This window comes from Herpailurus yagouaroundi, unplaced genomic scaffold (assembly GCF_014898765.1).
Source record: "Herpailurus yagouaroundi ecotype Mexico unplaced genomic scaffold, PumYag 160, whole genome shotgun sequence".
Taxonomy (NCBI): Eukaryota; Metazoa; Chordata; class Mammalia; order Carnivora; family Felidae; genus Herpailurus; species Herpailurus yagouaroundi.
Genome location: NW_024412401.1, coordinates 35208680 through 35233846, shown reverse-complemented (window position 1 = coordinate 35233846; position 25167 = coordinate 35208680). Strand labels below are relative to the sequence as shown.

Sequence of the window (25167 nt, the reverse complement as noted above, 5' to 3'; positions counted from 1 at the left end):
TTATTTATCAATACAAGAGAGTTTGTCATCTCTGGTATTTTTCTTGCCCTGGAAACAAGTCATTTTATTTTTTCTGGTTCATTTATTCATTCAGCAAACATTTATTGAGCACCTATAATGTGCTTCCCACTCTTCTAGCTATGGGAACCCATGGGTAAATAATATAAAGTCCCTGGCCTGATGGAGATTGCATAAATTAGATGGTATAAAGTGCTAAACAAAAGAATAAAATACAGTGAGAAGCAGAAGCATAGGTTTAGGGATGGAACAGAAGCTCTTTCTGTTTTATTTAGGTGTAGCATTGTCTCTTTGATAAAGTAACATTTGAGCAACATCTGAAGGAAATTTTGTAGACAGAAAAATGCCCTCTCCAAAGATTTCTATGTCTGAATCTCTGAAACTTGTACATATGTTACCTTACATGTAAAGGGGATTTTCAGGTGTGATTAGGTTAATAACGACCTTGAGATGGGAAGATTAGGCCCACTGTAAGGGATTGTTGCGAGAGGGGGGTGGGAGGTCAGTCAGAGAAGGAGATGCAACACGGGGAAGTAGAGTCAAGGAGATTTGAAGATTCTATGCTGCTGGCTTGAAGATGCAGGAAGGGGCCGTGAACCAAAGAAGCAAAGCTGCCTGTGCAGCTTCTAGAAGGTGAAAAAGGCATGCAGACAGATTCTGCTCTAGAACCTCCAGAAGGAGTACAGCTCTGCTGGCACCTGGGTCTTAGGATTTCTGACCTCCAGAAGTATAAGGTAATAAATTTACATGGGTTTAAAAATTTTTTTTAGTTTATTTATTTTGAGAGGCAGAGAGAGGGGGAGAGGGAATCCCAAGCAGGTTTCCTACCATCAGCTCAGAACCCAACATGAGGCTTGGTCTCATGAACTGAGAGATCATGACCTGTGCCCAAATCAAGAGTTGGATGCTTAACCAACTGAGCCACCCAGGCGCCCCTAAATTTATGAGGTTTTTAAGCCACTAAGCTGGTGGTAATTTGTTACAGCAGCAATTGGAAAGAATACGCAAAGGCAGAAGCAAGGTTTGCAGGTAAGTGGGAAAAGAAAACCCAAAGGAAAGCAAAGCAAGGGCTAAGGCATTGAGGTAAAGCAGGGTGGGTTGAAGGACAGGAAGGAGTTCATGTGGCCAAGAGTTGCTGGGGAGGACATAAGCGTGGGGGAGATGAGGCCACAGAATTGCTGGGTTATATGGATTGGGACCTTCTCTGTAAGCTGGGAATACAATAAAATATAAAGCATTCATTACAACTAACACGATATTGCTCAGTTTATTTGCTCTTTGTTTCCCCTAATTGCCAAAGCTCTTGATTTTTATGTTATTGAATATGTTAAACTTTTCCTTTAAAGATAACTCTATTGCTATATGCTTAGAACTTCCTTTCACACCTCAAGGTCAATTAACCAGTTGTAATATCTTCCAGTTTTTAATGGTTTCATATGTACATTGAGATGTGTATTTCATATGTACATCTTAAATCTGGCTTGTTAATTTTTATATCTAGTATTAAGTAGGGCTTTCAACTTTATTATTCTTAACTTTTTTTCCTCAGTGGAGGCCAATATTCTTGCATAATATTTGTTAGATAATTAATTATGTTCCCACTGATATGTGACACTTTATAGCATATTAAATTCTTACATATATTAAAATCTGTGTTCTCGCTATGTGTTCTGGTTTGTCTGTTCTGGACCAGGCCCTTCAGGCCTAAAGCAAAGTGCATAGAAATATAGATTAGTAAATATTTTTTGAACAACTTGCAGAGGTCTGGAGGTAAGAAGGAATTTGACTCTTTGGGAAGCTAAAATCAATTGTTCATGTGGTTGGAACATAGGAGAAAAGAGGAGAGTAGGCAGTTGGGAGGGGGCAGTGTCTGGAAATGGAGGCACATGCAGGATTTGTAAGTCAAGCTGAGTAATTTACACTTTATTACAAGGGCAATGGAAAAGTACTTATTAAAAGGTTTGTGGCAGAATGAGCAGACACTTTTCCAAAGACATCCAGATGGCCAACAGACACACGAAGAGATGCTCAGCATCACTCATCATCAGGGAAATACAAATCAAAACCATAATGAGATACCACCTCACACCTCTCAGAATGGCTAAAATTAACAACTCAGGCAATGACAGACATTGGTAAGAATGCAGAGAAAAGGGAACCCTCTTGCACTGTTGGTGGGGATGCAAACTGGTGCAGCCACTCTGGAGAACAGTATGGAGTTTCCTCAAAAAACTAAAAGTAGAACTACCCTATGATCCAGTAATAGCACTGCTTGGAAGCTACCCAAATGTTACAGGAGTGCTGATGCATAAGGGTACATGTACCCCAATGTTTATAGCAGCACTTTCAACAATAGCCAAATTATGGAAAGAGCCTAAATGTCCATCAACTGATGAATAGATAAAGATGATATAGATAAAGAAGATGTGGTATGTATGTATGTGTGTGTGTATACATACATATACATATATATATGTATGTATATATACACACAGCACATATATACACAATGAAATACTATGCGGCAATGAAAAAGAACGAAATCTTGCCATTTGCAACAACGTGGGTGGAACTAGAGTGTATTATGCTAAGTGAAATAACTCAGAGAAAGACATATATGTGATTTCACTCATGTGGGAATTTAAGAAACACAACAGATGAATATAGAGGAAGGGAAGAAAAAATAAGATAAAAACAAAGAGGAAGGCAAACCATAAGAGACTGTTAAATACAGAGCACAAACTGAGGGGTTGCTGGAGGGGAGGTAGGTGGAGGAATGGGCTAAATGTTTGATGGGAATTAAAGAGGGCACTTGTTGGGATGAGCACTGAGTGTTGTATGGAAGTGATAAATCACTAAATTCTACTCCTGAAATCATTATTACATCATATTCTAACTAACTTGGATTTAAATAATAATAATAATAATAATAATAATAATAATAATGTTTGTAGCAGAGAAGTGACAGGATCAGATACAGCACATGCCAAGGCAACCGTATTCTAAATGAACTCAGTGCAGAGCTAGAGTCAAAGCCAGAGATAACTGCAGGAATTTAAATTCTGCAGGAATATGTGAAATCTTGGGGGAGGGCAGTGGACTTCTGACCAAATGGACATTTGGATTACAGGTAATAGGTTAGATAAATGGTGGCACATCCATAATTTATTATTCTCCATATTGGAATGAAGTCTAAGTTCTAATCCCAACATTGTAAATGACACTATAAGAGAATTTTAATGAGATGGGCAACAATTTGTGACATATTGCTAAATAAGCCTGGAAGGTGATTTATAGGTGGTTGTTATCTTTCTCTTGCTTATTTGAATATTATGTTTTGAGAGAGAGAGAGAGAAAGAGAGAGAGAGAGAGAGAGAGAGAGGATCCCAAGCAGGCTCGATGCCCAGTGTGGAGCTGAGGTGAGGCTCCATCTCACGACTGTGAGATCATGACCTGAGCCAAAATCAAGAGTCAGGTGCTTCACTGACTGAGCCACCTAGGCGCCCCTGAATATTCTTTTTATAATACATTTGTTACATACGTTTTATAACTAAAAAGGAAAAATTTACTCTAAGGAAAAAAGGCACTTGGATTCTGTATTTTCTGGGCTTTGTTTAACTGGAATGATGATTTTTTTTCTTTCACACAGGAATAACTACTCATGTGGAAATAATCTTGTGTTAGAGCTTTACCTCCAGAAAATCCTATGGACTTCTCTGTTTTGTTTTGCCTTTTTTTTTATTGAATAGAATTTTGAGGCCAGCATAATGTCATAATGTTGGAGTTTGTTTTTGGTTGTTGTTGTTGTTGTTGTTGTTGTTGTTTTATTTTTATTTATAATTTTTAAAAAATTGCTTATTCAGTTTTGAGAGAGAGACAGAGCACAAGCCGGGGAGGGACAGGGAGAGAGGGAGACACAGAATCTGAAGCAGGCTCCAGGCTTCGAGCTGTCAGCACAGAGCCTGACCCAGGGCTTGAACCCGCAAACCACGAAATCATGACCTGAGCCGAAGTTGACTGCTTAACTGACTGAGCTACCCAGGCATCCTGTTGTTGTTTTTAAAATTTCCTTTGTGCCCCTGAAGGCTTGTAGGATATTTTCTTTATCCTTGTAATTCACAAATTTCAGCATGGGTCTGTTATTGGTAATTTCGTTTAGAACGTGTTAATTACTTTTGATATGAATAATCTTTATGTTTTTAAGTTCAGAAAAGTTATATGACTTAAAATTGTTCTGGTCGTGTGGGTGTGACCATCATTAATTCCTTGGTTAGATTTTCAATGTAAGTCCTTGATATTTAGAACTTCCCACATGAAATTATGTCATGTCCTTTACAGCTATTCTTTTAGAAGACTCTTCAAGTTGTTTCCCACATTTGCTTTCTTTGCCACATCATTTCTTCTCTTTGCAGATCTTAATTCTACTATTTCAGTATCAGTTTCCTTTTTGTTCTTCCTTCTTTCATTCCACCCCCCGTTCCTCTCTAATTTCTGTCCTGGCGTCTCTGTTGGTTGCACTATTTTACCTGTTCCTGTTCTCCCTCTTTCATATTTGCTCTGTCATTTTGCAACCCACTGAAGATGCCAAGTTTTAAATAATTTTCCTTTAGCTTCCCACCCAACATCATTTTCAAAGATAGGAGAGTCTCTTTTAGGTCTTCAGATTGATGATATATTTTCTTTGCGATACATTATCTTTTCCACGGGGCTCCTTGACACTTTTTTTTCTTTTTAGGTTTTGGGAAAAATTTGAATGTGTAAGTTTTTACAAAAATCTAAAATGAATTAAAATTGAAACAATTTTAATTAAACATAGAAACTAAAATATTTTAGATTACAAAATTGACATCAAACATTTTTTTCTTCTTTTAATAAATGGAAAGACCTAATCAAACCTGGTGTTTACCTATATCATCAGTCAAGATGAGAGGATTCTCTTTGAGTCTTGGCACTATCTTATTGGGCGTCCCTTAGCCAAAATGCACCTTGCTCCATACATTTATAGAGTGCATTCTGCTGAAACAAGGCATGTTTTTCTCTTACTTCCACTCTGTGAATCGAAGAGCATGTGAAACATCACAGTTGGCATATTGTACATTCTTATCAAGGCTCTTCCTTTTTCTGCCCTTGTGATGCATCTCTCCTTGTGTGGAGTCAGAGAAGGAGAGCAGAAGGATGAAGTGTCTGTACCGTCGTCTTTCAACTAAGCAGAGCTCTTTCTTTCACTTGATGAGGCTTGAGAATCTCTGAATTATTTTTCCTCAATCCAGCTCCACTGACATTTTAGTCAGTGATCATTTCTTTCCTTCCACACATTTCCATCATAGTGTCTATGAATCTTATTGCTGCTCTCAGAGATTTTACCACAATGTTACCACTGCTAAGCAGATGCCATTTGATACCAAAGTCTTATATTTCCCTCTATTTGGTGGAAATATCTAAGTCTTGTGTTTGATTAAAATATGTTTCCTCAACATAGTTTTCTTGCATAATTACTTATTCTACCACATTCTTATAATGTCTCTGTTAGTCTTTCCTTTCATTTCTTTTTAAGTCTCTTAAAATCCTTTTTGGAGTCTGGAGGGACATCAATAATAAATGAATACATGAAATGGGTCTTTATTTTAATAAAAGTAGCCAAATTACCAAGACTAAAATAATATATAACTTCAGAAAGTAATAATACTCAGAATTTCCAAGCCAGGTTGCAAACAGCGAATGCTTCCTGTATATGATTAGGCGAATTGTCCACTCAGCATCCTGGGTAAACGCTATCACATTTATCCCTGGGCCAAGAATGAATGAACTGTGACCCTAGAAGAATTAATTTGATGTTTACACTGCACTCTTGTTTTGAAGCAGCTCATGGCTATTTGCAGACTTTTCATTCATTTTGTAATAGTATCCTTGAGGAAGGAAGTGTTTCTATCTCTATAGACAAAGGGTTGGCGGGGGCTTCCAGATGGACATACAGGCATTCTTGACTGTATGTTTTTCAGTCCAGACCTGTCTATCTCCAAATTCTTTGTTTTTTTCTCTATGTTATGCTGCCTCAGTATTGCCAAATAGTCCTGTCCTAATAACAAAGATTTTCTCTCTCCTGCAGGAAACTGATAATTATACTCAACTGCAAATATTTTTGGTGCTATCATAGTTGCTGTGAAATCTTATTAGGTCTAAATTCTCAAAAGTATGATAGATGTTCAGAGAGCATTTCAAGACTACAGGAAATTTCCAGAGTTGTTCTCTGTGTAAAATAATCTCCCTTCCCCAGAATTGTTCAAGAATGTAAAATGATATAGATTATTTCTTAAAATGTGTGTGTTCCACACACCATTAGGCACTCTCGATCCTAAAAAATAAATAAGGCTAGTGAATAATTTTTCCTACTTTTATAAATATTTGATCTGGCCTCCCTAAATACCAGATTAATCTGGTGAAATCTGATGGGACTGTTACAAGTCTCGGAAAATTGTTTGAGAAATTGATGTTTCAGGTTCATGCATTGCTATGGTGTATATAACAAAGGGAGTAAATCTCTTTCCAAACATATTTTGGGTTCTATCATGCTTAATAATTGTGTACATTGTTTAGCTCGGGTCTTCTTCATGTTCCCAGTCTCTGTCTTTTATAAAGAATGTTGTTAATGCTCAGCCAGAAAGCTTTGTCACAGAAAAAGGTGGTAGACCACTGGAATTTCACTCTAGCAAGACGAAATAGCATTTGTGCTATACATTAGCTCCTTCCAAAGAGCTGAATTATTGAGCACCAGAAAACATGCCATAAAAACTAAGGACCATATATTTTACTTTGAAATATGTTGGGGGAGGGAGGGAGTGAGAGAGAAAAAGAGAGAGACACAGAAAGAGATTGTTGATAGAAAATACTACTTAGGGAAGGATAATTTTAGAGTATGATTGATTTAAAACAGTAACATCTAATTGCTTCATTAAACTGATTATCAAGTCATTTATATTTTTTGTCTCCTTTATTCTGATGACAAATATACCATTTTCCCATCTTGTGCCCTAGTTTTCTCATCTATTTTTACAGCCAATGAATGTTGCTGCATACTTGTGCATTCTCTCTTTTGTTAGTGTTTTATTATACACCTCATACAAGACATGGTAGAAGATTGTTTCTGGTCCATGTCTTCACTGTGCCCCGAGAGTGACAGGAGACCCTGGAGAACCAGTAGTTCAGAGAGAGATCATTCAGATGAAACATGAGGTCGTAAAAAATGCCAGCAAGAGAGCTTGACGCAGTCACTCACACTATCCTAAAGATACCAACCATACCTCTCCGTACAGTGAATGTTACAGATTCCACGTATCTAGATTGGGTAGTGAAGAGTCTAGAATCAGACTGTCCGGGTTTAAATCCCAGTTCTACCACTTCTTAGCTGTGGGATCTTGGGTAGGTGGCTTCACCTTTTCTGGTGGTGGCAGCAAAGTCTGCCAGACTGGTTCTCTGATGTGATGTTGGCTGGGGTTGCTCAGCCTGCCCTTGTTCTGCTAGGTGAAAACTTCCCAGCAATTTTAATAAACTTCTTATCACTTAATTCAGCCATAATTTATTCTGTTGCTTGTAACTAATGCCTCTAAATAGACACAGCCATCTAAAAGTAGCATGACCATGTCTCCATACATTTTAGTTCCCTTCTACTACTAAACTTCCATTGTATTTATTGTCCTAAAATGGACATGTAACATTCCATACCAAAACCAGTGGTGCTGTAGCCAGCCATTCAGTGTTTGCAGTGCCATCTGCTTTATCTATAAAATAGCAGTCTGCAATTATTTGATATTTCTTTTGCCTGTTCTACCAGCAAGTATTTATTGAGTACATAACAATGCTGGATCTACGTTAGGTATTAAAGTTTCATTATTTTTTAATGAATTTTTATTGCATACTTAATATAGCAATCTATTCTTTTTATTAAAAGTTGGAACGTTACAGAGTCAAGGCATGTCCCCTCAAGGCCTCTCCACACCTTCATTTAAAACAATTTTTTTTTAATGTTTATTTATTTTTGAGATGGAGTGCCAGTGGGGGGGGGGGGGAGGTGCAGAGAGCGAGGGAAACACAGAATCCAAAGCAGATTCCAGGTTCTGAGCTGTCAGCACAGAGCCCGACATGGGCTTGAACTCACGAACCGTGAGGCCATGACCTGAGCCGATGTCAGACGCTTAACCCACTGAGCCACCCAGGCGCCCTTCCACACCTTCTTAAGTGTAAATATATTTCAAGTTTAAAGTAATTTTCTAGATGTCTTTCTCTACATATAAAAAATAATAGAAACTAGATGGAAAAATAGAAAGCCACTCTACGTGTTCTGGGTGTAAGGACTTAAGATAGGTAGTAGGGACTTACACAGTCATTGGACCAGAAGGACTAGAGGAATGAAGGGCATGCTACTTCTAAATGGGTTTATCAGTTAGAGGGATTAGTTGTATGCAACAGAAATGTCTTTAGCTGATTGAAGCAGAAAAAGTCCTTATTAAAAATGATTAGAATGTTGAAATAATAGAAAAATCTTCTGGGTATCCTCTAATGAGCAAAGGACTGTTCAAAAATATACAACCAGCTCAGACCCTGGGAAGTCCATCTCTCTGCCTCCAACATGTTACCCACTCATGCTGGCGAATGGGTACGTGCTACCGCGTCCCTAAGGAGTCATGGTGGGAGTTGCCAATCCTGCAACCTTGGGAATGCAGGTGCTTTTTCCATATAAATCCACCCCATCTTTCACTACTTCCCGTTCCTTCATCCCACCAAAATCTCATTTTCCACTTAGCAACCCTGGGACAGAGTATGGAAAAAGTACACAGGGAAATCCTGGAATCATGATGATACACTTGGATGAATGTGGGGACTGACAGAACAGTTCAGAGACTTTAGGAATACTGTACAGTGAATGTTTCTTATGTAATGTTCTGTCTCCACCGAAAACATTACATAATCAATGGGCACTTGTGTACCACTGCCCTAGGAAACTTTCTGGTTTCTGCCTCATGAATCCCACTGACCATTCTTGTGTGTGTGAGTGTGTGTGCATGTGCGTGCGTGTGTGTGTGTGTTTATGATATTGGAGCATGTTTCCAACTTTGGGTAGCACAGTATTTAATAGTGAAAAGAGTAAAACAGATTCAGAACAAGAATTCTTGATGCCACTGTTAGTATATAATCCTATAGAGGAATTATTGCCAATACAATAAAATCCAAGCAGTCCGAGAGCCCTTATGAACTCTTCACCTTCACATCTTCTTTTTTTTTTTAATTTTTAAATTTTTTATTCATTTATTTTTATTTAAGAAGTTTTAGTTAACATGCAGTACAATATTGGTTTCAGGAGTAGAATTCAGTGATTCATCACTTACATACAATACTCAGTGCTCATCACAACAAGTGCCCTCCTTAGTATCCATCACCCATGTAGCCCATCTCCTACCCACCATCTCCCTCTATCAACACACTGTTTGTTTTCTATCATTAAAAGTCTCTTATGGTTTGTTTACCCCTCTTCCCTTTTTTTCCCTTCCCTTATTTATCTGTTTTGTTTCTTAAATCCCACGTATGAGTGAAATCATATGGTATTGGTCTTTCCCTCCTTGACTTATTTTGTTTAGCATAATACATTCTAGCTCCATCCACATCATTGCAAATGGCAAGATTTTATTCTTTTTGATGGCTGAATAATATTCCTTTGCATATATACCACATCTTCTTTATCCATTCATCAGTCAATGGACATTTGGGCTCTCTTCATAGTTTGGCTATTGTTGATAATGCTTCTATAAACATTGGGGTGCATGTGCCCCTTCAAATCTTTTTTTTTTTTTGTATTTTTGTATCCTTTGAGTAAATACCTAATAGTGCAATTGCTGGATCGTAGGGTAGTTTTATTTTTAGTTTCTTGAGAAGCCTCTGTACTGTTTTCCAGAGTGGCTGCACCAGTTTGCATTCCCATCAGCAGTGCAAGAGTGTTCCCCTTAATAACTATAAATAAGGCAACTATTTGTGTCAGTTTCCCTAGGAATGTCCTGGTTTACCATTGTTGTCTCCAATTATCAATAGTGTTCAAGATTGAATAAAAAATTCCATAATCACCCTGTTTGTAAAAGATTCCCTCCCTCTGGGAGTCATTATCCCAGTAAATCTCTATAGGGTTTTAAATCCCTAACTAGTTTAGCCATGTTCCCTAATGTTTGGAACAGATGTTTTCTGATTTCTTGTTTTCCACTCATGCCTTTTGAAATAATACTTTGGATTTCCCATTGCCTCTCAAGCATGCCCTCATCTTGCTGACTTTGGTTACCTTTTTCTCTATGAGCATATTAGCAGGCAGGCACTATGTTCCTTTCACTCTCTATTCTATGATTAGAATCCTTGATGGCCAACACCCAAAATTACAAGGTTGGCAGTTTCTGGAAATTTGTAATGGCTAAGGGAAAACTCATGATGTAATGTTAAGCAGAAGAAGGATATACAACTATTTCCACGTGTGTTACTAATTATGATTTTTTAATAGCTATGACTGGAAACAGTAATTTGAACTGGTAACTTTTCTTATCACCTCATGAGAAGATTATGAATCAAATATTATTTTGCCTTTTCTTCATGCAAATTATTTTTATTCCACAATTCAAACAAAGTCATATCATATTTTATAATCAGAAAAGGGATGTAAAATTAATGCAAAAGTGTTAGTGGTCTCTTTGGCCTTAAGAAGTTCAATGTCCAGAAAGTTCTAGAGGTGCTCCATCAATCTTTTAGTGGATGGATTTTATTTTTATTTATTAAAAAATTTTTTTAGTACAGTTGATACACAATATTACATTAGTTTCAGGTGTACAACATAGCTATTCAATTTTTCTTCTGCTATGCTCACCGCAAGTGTAGCTACCGTCTGTCACCATTCAAGGCTGCTACAATATCATCAATTATGTTCCCTGTGCTGTGCCTTTTATTTTACTGACTTATTCATTCCATAACTGGAAGCCTGTATCTCCTACCTCGCTTCACCTGGTTTGCCCATCCCCCTACTTTACCTCCCCTCAGGCAACCAAGTAGATGGATTGTAGATTAGTGACAAACTCCTCTACTTTTCCTTATTGACATATGAAAAGAGACTCTGCAAGACAGATTTTTAGGGCTTCTGTACAGAGTCTTGTGTGTTTCCTCCAGAGGAAGTAGAGTCAAGGTCTCCTTTGTTTTTCAGAAAACCTCTCATTAGAAACTTTCAGGAACTCCTAAATTTGTCAAGCTTTGTATTAACCCAGTTCGCAGTGAACCAGGGAAATTTGACTGGAGACTTCTGCATCACTGGGACAGATGGCTGGTTCTAGGCCCAGCTATTTCCTCTTCATATTCCAAACATTGGTTATATTATTTAATCCGGAATAAGACAATCAGTTAAGCATTGTGGAAGATCTCTGAGTAACTTGACCTTGTGAGAATTCTCATCTCTTCAGAGATGGCCAGCATGGTGTTGTGAAAAGAATATGACTTTCCAAATCAGGTTGGCCTTCGTTTGAATCTTTAATCCACCACTATCAGCTTTGTGTCTTTGGACATTATTGTTTTAAAACCCTTGTGACATTATTTCCTTAGAATAATCACAACTTGTCATTGATGGTTGGGAACATTTTAAAAGTTTCTTCTATGGTGCCTGATTTTGTAAATTTTTTTTTTTCAACGTTTATTTATTTTTGGGACAGAGAGAGACAGAGCATGAACGGGGGAGGGGCAGAGAGAGAGGGAGACACAGAATCGGAAACAGGCTCCAGGCTCCGAGCCATCAGCCCAGAGCCCGACGCGGGGCTCGAACTCCCGGACCGCGAGATCGTGACCTGGCTCAAGTTGGACGCTCAACCGACTGCGCCACCCAGGCGCCCCTATGGTGCCTGATTTTGTAACAGGTACTCAGTACCTGTTAGGCAAATGATCTGCTCTAGCAGCTGGGATACAAAGATTGGCAAGTATCCTAATTTTCAATTAGTTTTCCATGAATGCAGGGCCACTCCCAGTCCAGAGGGTGTCAGTGTTACTTCTGAATGCATGCAGGGGAGAGAAGGGGGACCAGCAAGTGGAGTAGGATTATTGGTGTTACTGCTTTCATTTTTGCCATGTGTTGTTGCTGTTACAAGGCTAGTCCTGCTCAGCTGGATGGGTGCCTGTCTACAGTTGAGGAAATGATTTTTTTAATTAAAAAAATTATTTTAATGTTTATTTCTGAGAAAGAGAGACAGAGCATGAATGGGGAGGGGCAGGGAGGGAGAGGGAAACACAGAATCTGAAGCAGGCTCCAGGTTCTGAGCTGTCAGTACAGAGCCCCATGTGGGGCTCGAACTGACGGACCCATGAGATCATGACCTGAGCCGAAGTCAGACGCTCAACTGATCGAGTCTCCCAGGTGACCCTAGGAAATGGTTTTGAAGGTCTGTGTCCTAGTGGTTCCTGGCTGGGCTGCTGTGCTCTATCCTTGGTCACATTCTTCAACCAGCTCAGCACTATGATAGAGTGGCCAAGTCTGCAGGACTTATTGCCCCTAGCCACCAGCTGCCTTTCTCCCTAAAACCTAGCCTTGTCTTGAGGCTCCACCACCTTCTCAAGGAAAATCAACCTTTTTTGTTTTCTCTCAATGACTTCTCCTCTCTTGTACTTGTCACTTACTTCTAGCATTGGCACCCTGGTTCATCCCATGTTTCCCTGATCTTGGGTTTTTAGGGGGACAGGGACTGCAGTCTCCATCCTTTCCTCTTTGTAGATTCTGGGCTTCTAATGCACGTTGATACATTCCCTACCTAGAGCTTCCAGGGAAGATGGACAGCCTTTCCCCAGGTGAAAAATGACTGCTGGCTTTATAGTTGCATAATCAATAGTAGCCACAGAAGTGAACTTTCACAGAACATAGACCAGGTCACAGGGGGCTACTTTCTGGGTGTCTTCTGCAATCAAGATGTGACTGCAGAATAAACACAAAGCAAAGCAAAACAAAGCAAATAAAGCCTTTGTGCTTCATCAGTCATCTCTATTAGAGTTGTATTTGGCCAATTCTAAGACAACATTAACAATGGATGCAGCATTATTTTAGTTCCACTAAGGAAAATACAAAAGCAAGCAGGTAAGCAAACCAAAAAAAACTTTTGCCGATAAAAACCACAAAGCATCATTGATTGTAAGATCCATCCCAATTGCAGAGAGGGCAAAATATGAAAACAAAACAAAACAAGGACAGGGGCTTCTGGGTGGCTTAGTCAGTCAGGCGACCGACTTTGGCTCAGGTCATGATCTCACAGCTTGTGGGTTTGAGCCCTGTGTTGGGCTCTGTGCTGACAGCTCAGAGCCTGGAGCCAGCTTCGGATTCTGTATCCCTCTCTCGCTCTGCCCCTCACTCGCTCATGCTCTGTCTCTCTCTCTCTCTCTTAAGAATAAATAAAACATTAAAAAAATTAAAAACAAACAAACAAAACAAGGACAAAAACTGAACGCAAGAAAACAAACCTGAGACTTTAGAGTGGATGAAAGACGATAGATGACTTTTCCATCAGTGGGGATAAAGGAACCTCCTCCCTCAGTCAGTGGTTAGGAGACTACCCAGGCCAGACAGCATCCTGCAGATTCAGAGTAAGGCTAACAGGTTTGGGGTAAGGAGGTCGGGAGGAGGGAATAATGAGGTGGCTTTACTTGGTCTGCATTAAATGCAAGCATGTTAAATTCATGAGTGAACCACTCCCCCCCATTTTAAGTCTTTGTTTCAAACTTAGAATATATATATTTCTCCCTTCTTTCCATCTGGACTTTGTTGAAAACCTCAGGTCAAGCCAGCTTGAAAAAAAATACAGTGGAGTTACCTTCTAGAGTATGACATCATGTCTCCTCTGTTTCTCATTATAAAGTTGAGTTTCAGATGTTAAAATCATATCCTCCTCGCCCTTCTTGGCTTTCTTTCTCCCCTCCCCCCACAACTATCCCATCTTGTTGGAGTTCCATTGTTTTTACAGTTGAACCACAGTGCCAGACACACAAAATTATTAACCTGACATTGGGAAAACATCTTCTGACTAAGAATTCAGCCTCTGTAGTTTTTAACTCTACAGGGTTTTTCGTATGTTTCTTCACCAGCTGCAGGTCTACATATCATTTTTAACTTTCCAGTTTTGCCTGCTCTACAAGACGCTGTACTTATAAAATGAAAAACTTTGGATTTGTTAGAAAACATTACATAGTTTTTTGGGCAACATTTGAGATTATAACATAATTTATAAAATAATGTATACAGTTTCATTTAAATTTTATAAAATAAATACTGATATAATTTTAAAAAAATTTAAAATAGTGGAAATATGCCACAATAATGGAACAGTGCTTTTTATTAACACTGGAAGATATAGGAAGACTATATAAAAATTTTGGCTATCAGCACAGAACCTGAGATGGGTCTTGATCCCACAAACTGTGAGATCATGACCTGAACCAAAATCAAGAGTTGGATGCTCAACCGACTAAACCACCTAGGAACCCCTGAAAAAAAATTTTTAGGAACAAGAATTCATAGTGAAACTACAACTTGAAATATAGCCCAAGTTATTATTTGAGTAAGTGTAGCCCCTACTATTTTATTAAAGAGGCATATTTGTCCAAGGTACCTATAAATATTAGTGAAAAATAGCAAACTAGCCACTTCTAAAATAAATTACATTTTACAGAATTATGACAGTGGGATATATGAAGCTATCATCTACTTCTACTCTGCCATCTCTAAGCATCTATTCAGAGAAGCTGTAGAAAACTAGAAAGCAAGTAAAAGGGAACTAGCAAAAGTGTTGGTTGTGGAAGGAATGTAACCAGCAGGTAAAGTGCTTTAGGTAAGAATAGACAGGGAGAAACAGATGGGAAAGTGGATTTATAAATATGTATAAAACTTTGTACATTACAAAGGGAACACATTTTTTTCATAATCTATGGATATTTAAAAATATATGATCATCTATTAAGGTATAAAAATTGTCAATATGTGTGGAACCACAAAAGATCCTGAATAGCCAAAGCAATCTTGAGAAAGAACAACAAAGCTGGAGGTATCTCACTTTTTCAAGATAACTACAAAGCTGTGGTAATGGAAACAGTATGGAACCAGCACAAAAGTAGATATCTAGATCAATGGAATAGAGAGCCCAGAAATAAACCGACAGTTGTATGGTTAATTCATCTATGACAAAGGAGCCAAGAACATACAGTGGAGAAAAGATAGTCTTCAATAAATGCTGCTGGGAAAACTGGACAGCTACATGCAAAACGAAGACACTGGGCTACCTCATTACACCATATACAAAAATAAACTCAAAATTCATGAAGGACCTAAATGTGAGACCTGAAACCATAAAAATCCTAGAAGAAAACACAGGCAGTGATTACTTTGACATTGGCCATTGCAACACTTTTCTAGATAGGTCTCTTCAGGCAAGGGAAACAAGAGCAAAAAGAAACCATTTGGGCTATGCCAAAATAAAAAGCTTTTGCATAGCAAAGGAAACCATCAACAAAATGAAAAGGCAGCCTACTGAAAGGGAGAAGATATTTGCAAATGATATGTCCAATAAGGAGTTAATATCCAAAATATATAAAGAGCTTATTTGATTCAACACCAAAAACCCCCCAAATAATCCAATTAAAAATGGGCAGAAGACCTGCACAGACATTTTCCCAAAGAAGGCATACAGATGGCCAACAGACACATGAAATGAAACAGACACAGATATAAGTGAAACCACGATGAGATATCACCTTATACCTGTCAGAATGGCTAGAATGAAAAGAACAGGAAATAACAAGTGTTGGCAAGGATGCAGAGAAAAGGGAATCCCCTTGCATTGTTGGTGGGGATGCAAACTGGGAAACAGTATACAGGTTTCTCAAGAACTAAAAATAGAAATAGCATACAATCTAGTAATTCCACTACTGGGTATTTATCCCCAACCCCCAACAAAATTGAAAACTCTAATTTGAAAAATATATGCACCCCTATGTTTATGGCAGCATTATTTACAATAGCCAAGATATGAAAGCAACCCAAGTGTCCTTCAACAGATGAATGGATAAAGAAGTGACACACACACACACACACACACACACACACACACACACACACACACTGGAATATTACTCAGCCATAAAAAGGATAAGATCTTGCCATATGGACAACATGGATGGACTTAGAGGGTATTATGCTAAATGAAATAAGTCAGAGGAAGACAAATACAATGTGATTTTACTTATATGTGGAATCTAAAAAGCAAAACTAATAAGCAAACAAAAACCAGAAATAGACCCATAAATACAGAGAACGAACTGATGGTTGCCAGAGGGGAGGTGGGTGGATGGGAGAAGCAAAATGGGTGAAGGGACGTGGGAGATACAGGCTTCCAGTTGTGGAATGAATAAATCACAGGAATAAAAGGTAGAGTATAGGATAAGTAGAGTATAGTAAATGGTATTGTAATAGTGTCATATGGTGTATGGTGACCGATAGTAGCTACATTTCTGGTGAGAATAGTATAACAGATAGCCTTGTCCAGTCACTATGCTGTATACTTGAAACTAATGGAACATTGTGTGTCAAGTGTACTTCAACTAAATCAGTTATCACTGAACTTAAATACTAAAAATAATTCATATCCCATTGTTTGATCCACTGAAACAAAACTAGAAATTAAAAATTAAAAATTAAATCAGCCCACTGGAAACATTTTAAAAACTGTCAGGTGCTGATTCTTTTTCGCTGTTTATGTGTTCTCCCATTTTATATAGTAATAGAATTTTTAATTTAGCACTTGGCCATCCAGCGAAAGACTACATTTCTCAGGATCCTTTGATTCTAGATGTGGCCATGTGACTAAATTCTAATGTGGATGGCAGTGATATGAGCAATGTATACTTTGCAAATCCTTTCCTTCCCTCTTATGTTTCTTCTGTGGGCTAGGATGTGGATATGATGTTAAGAACTACTTCAGTGATCTGAAATCATGATGTGGAGACCACATACTGTGGAAATTGGGTGGTAAATATCTTAGCAAGATAGAAAAAGGTTGAGCTGTCCTCAGCCCTAGCCTCCTACATGGACATTTACCTTATTTTAACCACTCTCCGCTAGGGCCTCTCACAGCAGCCAAACCTGATTTCTAACTAATTTTTCTCTTTTCTTGAGTTAAGTAGGAAAAAAAAATTGCAGCTAGGATTATTGAAAATGATGATGAGAACACTGAATGTAAGTTCTTTATTTTAGCGGGGGAGGGACAGAAGGAGATGGAGAGAGAGAACCGTAAGCAGGCTCCACCACGGCTTGGAGCCTGAGGTGGGGCTTGATCTCACAACCAGGAGATCAGGATCTGGAGATGCAAAATTCTATACCCATCTGTGATAAAATTCAAGGAAAACTTAAGGATAGACAGAAATACCTTAATATGAGAGTAAGTCTCTCAATCTAACATCAACATTCTGTTAGTGGCAAATGCTAAAGGCATTTTATCAAGAGGACAGGAATATTAGCTCTCATCATTTTTTTCCTTTCAAATTTTTTTTAACGTTTATTTATTTTTGAGACAGAGAGAGACAGAGCATGAATGGGGGAGGGGCAGAGGGAGAGGGAGACACAGAATCGGAAGCAGACTCCAGGCTCTGAGCCATCAGCCCAGAGCCCGACGCGGGGCTCGAACTCACGGACCGTGAGATCATGACCTGAGCTGGTCTGACGCTTAACCGACTGAGCCACCCAGGCGCCCCTCCTTTCAGTTTTACTGATATGTAATTGACATATAGCACTGTATGACATATTTCCTCATTTTTAAAAATAGCTTTTTGGTAGTTCAAGCCAAGAACAAGGCAACACTGTCATTATTTCTTAGTGATATGCTCAGTGAAAAACAAACAACAACAACAACAACAAAGCCTAGACAGAAAAGAATAATGGAAATAAGGAAGTCAGTTAAAATAACTATACTATGATTTTGCTATATATGAGAAACAACCCACTGATGAGTATGATGGAAAATAAATAATTATAATTTCTACAAAAGTAATTTTTAAATTAACTAAGGAAGAAACTTAAAATGATATGCAGAGAGTGTTCAAATACAAATGAATAAATGGAGGCATAACGTGTTTCTGATAGATTGACCCAATATATTACCAATTCTTCTTGGGTTGAAAAATAAACATTTTTAACACTGTTTTTAGTGAGGCATAATTAATATAGTAAAATGTAAAAATTTTGATTTTGTAGTTCAATAAATTTTTACAAATGTATATACCCCTTATGACCACTACACAAGATATAGAACATTTTCATATCCCTAGAAAGTTTCCTTATGTTCCTTCCCAGCCAACATTCCAACCCAAAAGTAATTACATTGTGGTATCTGTTATCGTGGATTAGTTTTGCCTGGTATTGAAATCCATAAAAATGCAACTCTACAGGAGGGTCTTTGACATATATCATTTTTTGTTTCTTTTCCTCTGTGGGGGAAAAATAATCTTAAAATTTGAATAGATTTTTAAATGATAATTTAAAAAGGAATAAAAAAAGTAGAGAGTGAATTGCCTACAACATAGCTAACATGAAGTACTTCACAAACCTGCTTTGCTTCCGTTCAGTCTACTTCACTAGCTGATTTTTTCGGTGCTCATTTTGTGGTACTAATTTTAATAGTGTTCCTTTGTGTAAATTGATTTTCCCAGAACTCACCAGACCATAGGTCTGGATAGGGTGACTGTAGTAATAAATTCTCCTGGCACTTGTGCAAGACTAACAAAGAATGTCCAGGCTTTTAAAGTCTTACCTGGTTATTTTTGTGGTGTCTTACTTTAGCTCATGTTGTTCTTCCCTATGCACTCTTTTGAATATCTAATGTTCACGAAACTTGCCGAGAATTTTAAGTCAGCATCATCACTGCTGCTGCTGTCCGCCATGACGACATTGATGACATTGCCAAATGACTACATTTCTTTTCCTTCCTTGGGGAAGTAGCTCCTTTACCTCTCTTCTGCTGTCTACTCCAAGGTACTAGGTATGCCCTTTTATTCCATCCCAGTTAGAGAGTAGTCTCCCAAGCAAAGTTCATTTGAACTTTTTCCAGACACAAATGAATGCAGACAAATGAATGCCTAAGCCACGTAGTCCACCTCTTATGTGTCATGTCCAAATATGAATGAATCTTCCTTAGGCTCATCTATAATACCCAAGAACACATTCCTAGGCTGAGTTAGAAGGGATGGTGCTCCATTCCATTATCAATTTTCGCATTTTCCTTCACACAAGTGGAAACTCTACATCAGCAATGACTGTATTGTTAATACTTGTTTGACTTCAGTTAAACATTTGGCTTAATGGCCCTCATTTCCTTTCTCCAAATGACAAGTCACTATCTTTCCCTATATTCCAGTGACACTGAAGCACAACGGATGGACTCTAGTGAAACAAGTGGCAGGGAGGCCCAGGACAGACATAGTGAAAAATCTTGACTCTAAACCAATGAATCAACTAAAGAGGCAAAAACCTCCCTAAGAAAGAGGACTGACCTTCTGAGCTTTTGCCCCTCAGGGAATATTAGTTTCACCTTTCCTGCTAACGTGATGGCAACCAGGCTGGGAACTTGGGATAGATTATTTATTCAGTGTGACAGCCTCTCCTCCTCTTTCTCTCCCTCCTACCCTTTACCCGTGACCTTTCCAGACTCTTCAAGGTTTCGTAAAACAAATGTCATCAAAGAATCAGACTTAGGTGGTTAGGCATTGATCACCTGAGTTACCTTTGTTTCCCTTTGTCTCAGAAAACAAAACTAAACAAAACACCCCACTCAAACAAAAAACCACATTTAAACATTTCCCAGGCGCTCTTTACCTATAGAAATTAATGGCAGCAACAGCAGCCTTTTAAAAATGTTAAATTATCTCACTGATTCTCAGAAAAAACAAAAGTGCTGTAGTTCCAACTGCCTGTGTGGTAGAAAGAAAGATGAATTCTTGAAAAAGGCCGGTTGAGTACAGCTTTCTCTTGTTAAAAGAGAGATTACTCAATGGGAACTGAAAGATCACAAATCTGCTTTTGGAACCGAAAGATAGAGTTATAATACCTTCACAGAAATAAAACCTCCTCCCTCATTGAGCTACTCAAACATTGCACTGCTTGAATAATGTGCTAAGTTAAGTAGGGAGGCCTGTGATGCAGTAATTACCCCAAGGAGGCTGCAGGGAAAGGAAAGTACATTCCAGACACCTAATCATTTACAATTGAGTTTAATGAGGTAGTAATTTACAGCTTTGGGGGTGGAAGTATGGAAAGGTCCCTGCCAGTAACTGGGCAGACTCTTTTAAAATCCTGAAGTTTAATGAAGGCATTGGAGGGTGGAATCATGCGGCCAACCTTGTGTAATTCCATCTGCTCTGTGCTTGGACAGGAAGTAAATGACAGGGCACTTGGGACCTACATCTGGAAACAACATGTTTCAAAGGATTTTATAAATCCTGAAGTAAAAGAAGAAGAAGAAGAAAGAAGAAGAAGAAGAAGAAGAAGAAGTAAAACAGAGGTGAAAGGGCATAGTTATGCGGGGGATGGGGAGGCACAACAGAGAAGGGTCAGTGCAGGTTCTTTTTAGTTGGAAGAAATAACATTTTCTAATCTCATGGTCAGTCATTGATAATAATTGACAAAGCATGCTCACCAAGCCCTGTATGCAAACACAATGGACTGAGCTTTCCTTTTTGGATAGGATTTGGGTGAAGACTACAAAGCAGTCCAGGTCCACTGAACTTACCCGAACACCCCTTGTCAGTCTTTCAGTAATGTTGCTGGCACCTTCTTTACTGTCATTACTGAATGGTTCATAATTTACTGGGTTAATTGAGTTTTTTTTTTTTCAACATTTATTTTATTTTTTGGGACAGAGAGAGACAGAGCATGAACGGGGGAGGGGCAGAGAGAGAGGGAGACACAGAATGGAAAACAGGCTCCAGGCTCTGAGCCATCAGCCCAGAGCCCGACGTGGGGCTCGAACTCACGGACCACGAGATCGTGACCTGGCTGAAGTCGGACGCTCAACCGACTGCGCCACCCAGGCGCCCCTCATTGGTACTTTTTAAATGCAGCTAGCACATGAAGGGGGTTTATCTTAAAGAGGCAGAAAAGGCTCAAGGCACAATTACAGAGCACGGGGGCAAAAAGTAGCTACTAGACTGGCTTTTCAGTAATCATACCAATGATGGACATATACACAAATCAGGATTTGATAGTGTTTTCTTCTCACTAGGGATGGCTGTTCTTCATATTTTATTTTACGTTACCCCGTTTCAACTCTCCCAAAGCAAGCCTCGTGCTCCCCAACATCCAAATCCTCCAAAACACTCACCTGTTTGTAGCCAAGTTTTCTCATTCTTCTCTAGATGTTTCTGAAAGTAGGGAAGAAAGTGGATGGAATAATGAGAGTAGATGAAATGAAATAGAGAAGAGTCATTACATTTCTTGAATTTTAAGAGCATGGATCCAGGTTCAAACTCCTCTTTCCAGCAGTCTATCACAAAATATTTAAGAAGGTATTATGTGCCTATGCGCCAGGCAGGCGAGTGGTGTTAAAGGGAAACCAGACTTACAGCAATCGATGCTACTTATCATGATCACAATCACATTCATAATTGAAATCAGTGCTTGAGCATTTACCCCATGGTAGGTGGTTTCTGTGTATTGTTTTTTGATACTTTCTGAAAGTATGAAACAGGCCATACTTTTATCCCATTTTGCAGATGAGAAACCAGAGGCTCAGAGAAGTAAATAGCTCAAGGATAGGCAGGATAATAAGTAGAATGGAGAACTCAAACTCAAGTCTCTGATTGGAGAGCCTGCAGTCTTAATTCCTTTGTTATAGTGCCTTCAATGTTATATGTTTGGATATCAGATTGTAGGGACTTTAAAAAGATTTGGCCACAAGGCAGAGTGAGGGGCCCGATGGCATTTAGGAAACCGTTCCATTCCCCCCAAAGCAAAAATTCAATCTTTAAAGTATCTCATATGATATTTGAACTACCGAATACAGGAAAAGAAGGGTTTCTTTTCTCATGTAATATATATTTTTTTACCATAGCTTTTTGAATCTGGCTCAGAAAAAGGGGGAAATTAGTGGGAAATTAGTTTTCCAAAGCTTTATTTTTCTATTTTCCAGAGAATGAATTGTTTTTCATGTCTTATTTTGAACACAGTCTTTTTCTGATTAAAAATCATAAATAAGTTTTTTAGTTTCTCAAGATCTATAATCTACCTTTTGAAAGTCTGGGTAAAATCTGCACACTGGAATAATAATTATTCTTTGGAAAGCTATATGTGCCTATTCACAATAGGAAACATGTGACAAGGTGTTTAGTTATGGTTTCAATCCGCATGAACTGGGGAGGGCTTTCACGTTAAATAAATCTTCACATATGTGACAAAAACAAGCTTCTATACACCACCGGTAATGCCAGCAGTGAAATCTGAGACCAGAAGTGCTAATGAGGGTGGAAAAAATTTGAAAATTTTAATATTAAGCTCTTATTTCTCTTTCTTTTCAAGCCTGCAGAGTTAAAAGCCTGATTTTTGGAGTTTTCTTTGGTACTGCTAATTTATTTCCAGTTTTAAGGACATTATACTGCTAATCTTAGAAAAACAAATCTCTTACTTGGAAAAAGTATACTTAGTTAGCCACAAATAAGACTATCATGACTCTATAGAAGGTCATAGAACTATTAAGTCAGCAACTTCCCATTCCCTGGACCAGTGGGTACCAACTTGTCTTGGATTGTTGATATCAGACATTACTCTCATGATGCAAGTTGTGCCGTATTTATCACCTCTCATATACCTTTGGCATGACTCAAACACAAATTGAAAATAAAAATTAAATCCGTGTATCTACTAAAATTCACTTTGATTCTCTTTTTTATCCTTTGGAGAAGGATACCAATGTCCCATTTGTTTAGCATAAATGGGGGTTGGGCTCTTCTATTAAATAGATTTTCTTGTTTGTTTCTCCAGAAATTTTACCTCTTCAGTTGCAGGCTTTAAAAACTTGCAGCCAGATTCTGTGGATATCTCTAAAATGTATGAGTTCCTTATCTACTTTTTCAAAAAAGGTACTGAATGCAACTCAGTCGTATCCTCCCAACCTCCGATCATTGTTCTAAACACGTGTCTTATGCTGCCCTGTATTCGGACATCTTGCAGGAGAATCACTGCTGAGGCGTGAAGGGCTCTGGAGGTGTGAAGGGCTGTGGTAAGGCTGAACAAAACCAGACTAGGTCATTTATGTTCTTGTAAAGGCTTCTGGAAATTGTGTGTGTGTCTATGTGGGAGTGTGCTCTCTCTAGTACCTCACCGTTGGTCGCTTTTAAGCTTCTGTGGTTGGAATACCTAACCCTAAACTTGTGGCTCTGAGAGAACCCACTAAGCTTCTTGTGTGTAAGCTTGGGTTTTGTGACATCTGCTTGGGTCATTTAGAGGCTGTGGTTGTTCCATTTCTCATTCTGGATTGTGTAGTAGATATATGAGATTGCCAGATTACTCACCTCTGAGTAAGTAGGCAATTTCTCTAATGTTATGCTTATTTTGCCAACTATTAAATGATTTCACAAGTCTCCATGGCAAATCTCCCTTCTATTATAGACCCTACTTCACTAATGATACTGCCATCTATTTCAATCACCTCATCAGAGGCACAGGTTGTGGCATGAGGCTTTGGGGTACGTGATTTGAAAGTCAGGTAGAGCTGACTTTAAATATCTGCTCCCTAACTGGATAATTGCATCATCTTAGGCATGGTCATTTATTTATCCCACTGATCCATTTAACAAAAATTTATTGAATATTTGCTATGTGCCAGGCGATGTTCTGGGCCCTTAGGGTGGAGTTCCTGGAAGCTATAGATCAGTTGGGGACAACAGGCAACAAACAAGTGAGTGATTATATGGTATGTCAAATGGTGGTGGGGCACAAGGGAGGTTGAGGACAGGGTGTGAGAGAGGGAGACAGGTCAGAGGATATTTACGAAAGCTGTTTCAGTGGAGTGCTTGGGAAGAAAGCCTAACAGGAATGCATTCGAGAGAGAATGGGAAGAGTGGGATTTGAGACACTCTGTATAGTCAACATTTCATAGAATTTTTGCAGTGGGGTAAGGCAGAGATGTATTTGGTAGCTGGGAGGGAATGTGGGGTCAAGTGAGGGTTTCATTTTAAGATCTAGCATTTTTGTGTGCTGTTGTGAACGACTCAGCAGACAGAGGGAAACTGAAGAAGCAGGGGAGAGAGGAAACAATTGCTGAAGTCGTGTTCTTGAGTTGGTGAGAGGGATGAAACCTCCCACACAAGTGGAGGGCTTGGTCTCAGCTCGGAGGCCATGAGTTTATCCACAGCCACAGGAGGGATGATGGAGGATCAGGGCACACATGCCCGTATGTCAGCAGACATGGTGGGGAGTACATCAAAATCTTTTCCTGTTGCTTCTGTTTTCTCAGTGAACAAGCAAGCAGTCTCAGCATCCGAGAGAGAAGGGGAGGAAGCGTCGGACGTGTGAGGACACAGAAAAAGGTACAAACTAACCGTGTAGAGTAGGCAAGTGAATGAGCTACTTACTTAAATACAGTTGAATCACCTGGAGGCTCTAAGGGACCATTTGAGATTAGTGATCATCAGCGTAAAGCTACATGAGTTAGTGGAAGCACTGGATATTTCTGCCTCCATCCTCTCCTCTACTATGTATGAATTTCTATTCCCAGCCCCGAGTACACTACCTTCTTATTATAGATTTTTTTTTTTTTTTGGTAAGTACGTACTGAATGGAGGAAGGAAAGAAAAATAAAAATTCTGCCTCTTATTTCCGTATTCAGTCCTTATAGATACGCTATTTCTGGCATTCAAAGATTAAAAAGCAAATCACTCTATACTTTGTATCTCTAGAGATAGATTAACAGTGATTTTTCTTTGGATTTACTTTGGAGATTCCATTTATTTTACTGAATATTTCTTATTTTTCTTCTGGTATGTCCGAATGATGAAGAACATTTCTTGGCGCCCCTTTAACAAGACAAAGTCAGAAAAGATTTATTTTCTAACAACTGTTTCCCTTCCAGA

General features: G+C 38.7%; 1 long non-coding RNA gene across 1 annotated transcript in view; it reads left to right on the top strand.

Moving 5' to 3' along the window:
* LOC121034429 (uncharacterized) overlaps positions 1–24627 on the top strand; it is a 44785-nt gene extending 20158 nt beyond the window's left edge. Inside the window, exon 3 of the long non-coding RNA XR_005792421.1 lies at positions 24552–24627. This is a non-coding gene — a long non-coding RNA (uncharacterized LOC121034429). The remainder of the gene's footprint in view (positions 1–24551) is intronic.
* The last annotated feature ends 540 nt before the right edge of the window (positions 24628–25167 follow it).